Here is a 7,500-nt window from a genome sequence, read left to right on the forward strand (position 1 = left end):
CGTTGCACTCGCACTCGCACTCGCAAAAACGTGGGGCAAATATATTACGCGGAAGAGTTATAACAGACCGAGCCCCACTGCATGGGGGGAGTCTTTGTCACTAATGTACACAGATAGAACATTGTGGACTGGAACCAGATTACCCGTACACACGGCGCTGATTAGTAATCAATGCAGAGCCATCAAACTACAGAAAATATATACAACTGTCCGTATACATGCTGAAAGAGTCTGCCCACAATGGGAACCACACGTCAGCCAGACACTCTGATCACGCACCACTCTCTGCTTCTAACAGGCGCACATACAATATGTAAGCACCAGCATGGAACAACATCCAGTGCATCCTCTCCGCCACATTACACAATCCACACTATCACAACCAGACCAGGAGGTCCATGCGGAAAATAGAATATCCCACCCTTTCGACATCCACCATTGCGCAGATAAGGCACCAACACCCACACATGTCCTATACAACGGTGCACCCAACATCACAATAGTACCATCCTGTCACAGCGCACAAACAATGACATGAGTCAAAGACACAGGTCTGACACAAGCATAGAATTGGAGCGCCGCCTCTAATAAGCCAAAGGTGCATCCTGACGTGACAAATCTCATCATGTCACAAGCATTCACTTACTATAATCACTATCAACGAACCTGCCGCCCCGCCCCCCCCCCCCCCCCCACACCTTTCCTTACAACAACGTGTAACCTAACCTAACCCATGTTGTACCTTAACCTAACCCATGTTGTACCTTAACCTAACCCATGTTGTGCCTTAACCTAACCCATGTTGTGCCTTAACCTAACCCATGTTGTCCCCTAACCTAACCCAAGTTGTCCCCTAACCTAACCCATGTTGTCCCTTAACCTAACCCATGTTGTGCCTTAACCTAACCCATGTTGTGCCTTAACCTAACCCATGTTGTCCCCTAACCTAACCCATGTTGTCCCCTAACCTAACCCATGTTGTGCCTTAACCTAACCCATGTTGTCCCCTAACCTAACCCATGTTGTGCCTTAACCTAACCCATGTTGTCCCCTAACCTAACCCATGTTGTCCCCTAACCTAACCCATGTTGTCCCCTAACCTAACCCATGTTGTGCCTTAACCTAACCCATGTTGTGCCTTAACCTAACCCATGTTGTCCCCTAACCTAACCCAAGTTGTCCCCTAACCTAACCCATGTTGTCCCCTAACCTAACCCATGTTGTGCCTTAACCTAACCCATGTTGTGCCTTAACCTAACCCATGTTGTGCCTTAACCTAACCCATGTTGTCCCCTAACCTAACCCATGTTGTCCCCTAACCTAACCCATGTTGTGCCTTAACCTAACCCATGTTGTCCCCTAACCTAACCCATGTTGTGCCTTAACCTAACCCATGTTGTCCCCTAACCTAACCCATGTTGTCCCCTAACCTAACCCATGTTGTCCCCTAACCTAACCCATGTTGTGCCTTAACCTAACCCATGTTGTGCCTTAACCTAACCCATGTTGTCCCCTAACCTAACCCATGTTGTCCCCTAACCTAACCCATGTTGTCCCCTAACCTAACCCATGTTGTCCCCTAACCTAACCCATGTTGTCCCCTAACCTAACCCATGTTGTCCCCTAACCTAACCCATGTTGTCCCCTAACCTAACCCATGTTGTCCCCTAACCTAACCCATGTTGTCCCCTAACCTAACCCATGTTGTCCCCTAACCTAACCCATGTTGTGCCCTAACCTAACCCATGTTGTGCCCTAACCTAACCCATGTTGTGCCCTAACCTAACCCATGTTGTGCCTTAACCTAACCCATGTTGTCCCCTAACCTAACCCATGTTGTCCCCTAACCTAACCCATGTTGTCCCCTAACCTAACCCATGTTGTCCCCTAACCTAACCCATGTTGTCCCCTAACCTAACCCATGTTGTGCCTTAACCTAACCCATGTTGTCCCCTAACCTAACCCATGTTGTCCCCTAACCTAACCCATGTTGTCCCCTAACCTAACCCATGTTGTCCCCTAACCTAACCCATGTTGTCCCCTAACCTAACCCATGTTGTCCCCTAACCTAACCCATGTTGTCCCCTAACCTAACCCATGTTGTCCCCTAACCTAACCCATGTTGTGCCCTAACCTAACCCATGTTGTCCCCTAACCTAACCCATGTTGTGCCTTAACCTAACCCATGTTGTGCCTTAACCTAACCCATGTTGTCCCCTAACCTAACCCATGTTGTCCCCTAACCTAACCCATGTTGTGCCTTAACCTAACCCATGTTGTGCCGTAACCTAACCCATGTTGTGCCTTAACCTAACCCATGTTGTGCCTTAACCTAACCCATGTTGTGCCTTAACCTAACCCATGTTGTGCCTTAACCTAACCCACGTTGTCCCCTAACGTAACCCACGTTGTCCCCTAACGTAACCCACGTTGTCCCCTAACGTAACCCACGTTGTCCCCTAACGTAACCCACGTTGTCCCCTAACGTAACCCACGTTGTCCCCTAACGTAACCCACGTTGTCCCCTAACGTAACCCACGTTGTCGCCTATCGTAACCCACGTTGTCGCCTAAACCTGCTCTGTAATTGTTATACGACTCGTTCAATTAGTGTAGTGTTGCCCACCCGCAACCCTCGCAATATAGTTCGCTACTCGCACTGCCCGCTCCCCTGTGTATCGCTTCATGTTAAACACCTTGCAAGTCTTGCTGACTTTCCACATGCTCCTGCTGTACACTGTAATGTGGATGGCAGCAGGGCGTACATGCCGCCCCCCCCCCCCCCCACCTCTCCCCACGTCCCCACCTTGCCCCCTGCCTTCGCAAGGTGGTTGGTGACAAGTTTGCATGTTCAATGCCCTTCGCATGCGACGTACGCAGGCTACGTTGTGGTGCGGCCTGTGTCAACTGTCCGCTGATGTCGTACGCGTGAACCACAATCTGTACTGCACATTCGTCCTTATGTACTGAATGATACATCGTGGCACATGTGTGACCGTACAACGACTGCGCCCAAAAACGGCGGACCATACAGTGCAAATATTGTGCACGCAGCTACGTGTCGTCTCCCTATGAGAGCTGGATTGCAGTGTGGTACGCCATAGAGACGTGTGGGAGGAACGGACGCCGTGGATGGCGATCAGCATGAGCTGTCTGTTGATGTATTCGGACCTAGTCGTCTCTCCTCACACACCGTGATGGCATGGTGCAGCGCGTTCCATATCTGCGACATGCTACAGAAGCCGGTTGACAGTCGTTCGAGCAATGGACATCGCATACGTACGGGGGCCACCTTCCACGTATTGTCTAGGCGTGCACATTTTGTTGCGTGTATGTGGGCAGACGTAGTGTGGCGTGACACCTGACACAGGCATGCAATAATGGTTGAAGTTGCAAATGGCGATGGACGCCTACGTTTTCTGGTGAAGTTACGCAAATGAAGAAATGGTAACCCGTTGTGGTGCGGTTGTTCTCGCTAGGGGTGAATCGGTGATGGCGACGATAGGTTGAGGTACTAACCGGTTGTTCCAGCGATACCCACCATGCCGACGAAACTGAACGGCATCTGGGTGTGAAGCGATACGCGGCGGTGGCTGGGTGGGACCGTCCCCGGCCGGTGAGGGGGCGCCTCCCGGCGTGCTGGCCGCGCGGTGCGTGGGCGCACGCGCTACAGCCGGCTGGTGGGGGCGGCCAGTGGCAGGCGCGCCGGCCGACGGACGCGGCAGGCGTCGCAGCTGCGCGCCGGCGCACCCTGCGCGCGGCGCCGTGCGGCCAAAGTAGGTCCTCGCGGGCCCGGTGCGAAGCGCGGTGGACATCTGCAGTGTGCTGGTCCGATTGAGGACTGTGTGCGTTGAGGATGCGCCGCCGCCCGGCGCTCGGCGCCGCGACGCCGTCTGCTGCTCGGTCGCCCCAGCGGTTCTCGCTGGTGGTTTGTATCGCAGCTGTGCGGATGTGTTGGCGTGTGCGCTGTGCTGGGAGAGTTCGCTTCGGCACCCAAGTGGGGCTTTTGTCCTTCTGTGGCGCTGGCGTTGGAGCTGCCGGTCACCGTAGGTGGCGCGTGTTGTCTCCCGCCGGCAATGCCACGACAGCACGCTCCCGGGCCTCTGTCGGCAGCGGCAAGCTCAGTTGGGAGCACGGGTGGTCGCACCGAAAGCGTCTACTCGCCTAACTCCGGGCGATTGCGCCTCTCTCGAACCCGACCAAGTACTTGGGACGGCGCTGCGCGCCGCCGGGACCTGAGAGGGTTTCGAGGTGTATTGTGCAGGGGAGCTCAGCCTCCTCCTGTTTGCAGAATGATTGAGCGGACGCTTGCGTGTTCGCGCGGGCCCCCGGGACACACTCCCGGGCGGCCGGCTGCTCAGCTCTAGTTGACGCAGCTCCCTGGTTGATCCTGCCAGTAGTCATATGCTTGTCTCAAAGATTAAGCCATGCATGTCTCAGTACAAGCCGCATTAAGGTGAAACCGCGAATGGCTCATTAAATCAGTTATGGTTCCTTAGATCGTACCCACGTTACTTGGATAACTGTGGTAATTCTAGAGCTAATACATGCAAACAGAGTCCCGACCAGAGATGGAAGGGACGCTTTTATTAGATCAAAACCAATCGGTCGGCTCGTCCGGTCCGTTTGCCTTGGTGACTCTGAATAACTTTGGGCTGATCGCACGGTCCTCGTACCGGCGACGCATCTTTCAAATGTCTGCCTTATCAACTGTCGATGGTAGGTTCTGCGCCTACCATGGTTGTAACGGGTAACGGGGAATCAGGGTTCGATTCCGGAGAGGGAGCCTGAGAAACGGCTACCACATCCAAGGAAGGCAGCAGGCGCGCAAATTACCCACTCCCGGCACGGGGAGGTAGTGACGAAAAATAACGATACGGGACTCATCCGAGGCCCCGTAATCGGAATGAGTACACTTTAAATCCTTTAACGAGTATCTATTGGAGGGCAAGTCTGGTGCCAGCAGCCGCGGTAATTCCAGCTCCAATAGCGTATATTAAAGTTGTTGCGGTTAAAAAGCTCGTAGTTGGATTTGTGTCCCACGCTGTTGGTTCACCGCCCGTCGGTGTTTAACTGGCATGTATCGTGGGACGTCCTGCCGGTGGGGCGAGCCGAAGGCGTGCGACCGCCCCGTGCGTGCTCGTGCGTCCCGAGGCGGACCCCGTTGAAATCCTACCAGGGTGCTCTTTATTGAGTGTCTCGGTGGGCCGGCACGTTTACTTTGAACAAATTAGAGTGCTTAAAGCAGGCAAGCCCGCCTGAATACTGTGTGCATGGAATAATGGAATAGGACCTCGGTTCTATTTTGTTGGTTTTCGGAACCCGAGGTAATGATTAATAGGGACAGGCGGGGGCATTCGTATTGCGACGTTAGAGGTGAAATTCTTGGATCGTCGCAAGACGAACAGAAGCGAAAGCATTTGCCAAGTATGTTTTCATTAATCAAGAACGAAAGTTAGAGGTTCGAAGGCGATCAGATACCGCCCTAGTTCTAACCATAAACGATGCCAGCCAGCGATCCGCCGCAGTTCCTCCGATGACTCGGCGGGCAGCCTCCGGGAAACCAAAGCTTTTGGGTTCCGGGGGAAGTATGGTTGCAAAGCTGAAACTTAAAGGAATTGACGGAAGGGCACCACCAGGAGTGGAGCCTGCGGCTTAATTTGACTCAACACGGGAAACCTCACCAGGCCCGGACACCGGAAGGATTGACAGATTGATAGCTCTTTCTTGATTCGGTGGGTGGTGGTGCATGGCCGTTCTTAGTTGGTGGAGCGATTTGTCTGGTTAATTCCGATAACGAACGAGACTCTAGCCTGCTAACTAGTCGCGTGACATCCTTCGTGCTGTCAGCGATTACTTTTCTTCTTAGAGGGACAGGCGGCTTCTAGCCGCACGAGATTGAGCAATAACAGGTCTGTGATGCCCTTAGATGTTCTGGGCCGCACGCGCGCTACACTGAAGGAATCAGCGTGTCTTCCTAGGCCGAAAGGTCGGGGTAACCCGCTGAACCTCCTTCGTGCTAGGGATTGGGGCTTGCAATTGTTCCCCATGAACGAGGAATTCCCAGTAAGCGCGAGTCATAAGCTCGCGTTGATTACGTCCCTGCCCTTTGTACACACCGCCCGTCGCTACTACCGATTGAATGATTTAGTGAGGTCTTCGGACTGGTACGCGGCATTGACTCTGTCGTTGCCGATGCTACCGGAAAGATGACCAAACTTGATCATTTAGAGGAAGTAAAAGTCGTAACAAGGTTTCCGTAGGTGAACCTGCGGAAGGATCATTACCGACTAGACTGCATGTCTTTCGATGTGCGTGTCGTGTCGCGCAACACGCTACCTGTACGGCTCGCAGTAGCCGTGCGCCGCGTGCGGAACCACGCGTGCCTCTCAAAACTAGCGGCAATGTTGTGTGGTACGAGCGCTGAAGCGCTGGAGCGGCTGGCCTGCGGCACCTGGCGCCTGGCGCCGGTTTTGAATGACTTTCGCCCGAGTGCCTGTCCGCTCCGGTGTGGAGCCGTACGACGCCCGTCGGCCGTGAGGCCGTTGGACACAGAACGCTGGAACAGGGGCCGCCACACGCCTCACTCCCGCCTATGCGACCGTCTCGAAAGAGACGGCGGAAACTTGAGAAAAGATCACCCAGGACGGTGGATCACTCGGCTCGTGGGTCGATGAAGAACGCAGCAAATTGCGCGTCGACATGTGAACTGCAGGACACATGAACATCGACGTTTCGAACGCACATTGCGGTCCATGGATTCCGTTCCCGGGCCACGTCTGGCTGAGGGTCGGCTACGTATACTGAAGCGCGCGGCGTTTGCCCCGCTTCGCAGACCTGGGAGTGTCGCGGCCGCCTGTGGGGCCGGCCGCGTCTCCTCAAACGTGCGATGCGCGCCCGTCGCCTGGCGGTTCGCATACCGGTACTTTCTCGGTAGCGTGCACAGCCGGCTGGCGGTGTGGCGTGCGACACCTCGTACAACGACCTCAGAGCAGGCGAGACTACCCGCTGAATTTAAGCATATTACTAAGCGGAGGAAAAGAAACTAACAAGGATTCCCCCAGTAGCGGCGAGCGAACAGGGAAGAGTCCAGCACCGAACCCCGCAGGCTGCCGCCTGTCGTGGCATGTGGTGTTTGGGAGGGTCCACTACCCCGACGCCTCGCGCCGAGCCCAAGTCCAACTTGAATGAGGCCACGGCCCGTAGAGGGTGCCAGGCCCGTAGCGGCCGGTGCGAGCGTCGGCGGGACCTCTCCTTCGAGTCGGGTTGCTTGAGAGTGCAGCTCCAAGTGGGTGGTAAACTCCATCTGAGACTAAATATGACCACGAGACCGATAGCGAACAAGTACCGTGAGGGAAAGTTGAAAAGAACTTTGAAGAGAGAGTTCAAAAGTACGTGAAACCGTTCTGGGGTAAACGTGAGAAGTCCGAAAGGTCGAACGGGTGAGATTCACGCCCATCCGGCCACTGGCCTCCGCCCTCGGCAGATGGGGCCGGCCGCC

General features: G+C 54.6%; 2 non-coding genes and 1 pseudogene across 2 annotated transcripts; all 3 read left to right on the plus strand.

The window, feature by feature from the left end:
* The first annotated feature begins 4,376 nt into the window (after positions 1 to 4,376).
* Positions 4,377 to 6,285, plus strand: LOC124732219. Its single transcript, XR_007008616.1, has one exon. It is a non-coding gene; the product is annotated as a small subunit ribosomal RNA (ribosomal RNA).
* Positions 6,286 to 6,637: 352 nt separating this feature from the next.
* On the plus strand, positions 6,638 to 6,792 carry LOC124732216. Its single transcript, XR_007008613.1, has one exon. It is a non-coding gene; the product is annotated as a 5.8S ribosomal RNA (ribosomal RNA).
* Positions 6,793 to 6,980: 188 nt separating this feature from the next.
* Positions 6,981 to 7,500, plus strand: part of LOC124732214 — a 4,222-nt pseudogene continuing 3,702 nt past the window's right edge.

The sequence above is a fragment of the Schistocerca piceifrons genome, unplaced genomic scaffold (genome assembly GCF_021461385.2).
Source record: "Schistocerca piceifrons isolate TAMUIC-IGC-003096 unplaced genomic scaffold, iqSchPice1.1 HiC_scaffold_133, whole genome shotgun sequence".
Lineage (NCBI taxonomy): Eukaryota > Metazoa > Arthropoda > Insecta > Orthoptera > Acrididae > Schistocerca > Schistocerca piceifrons.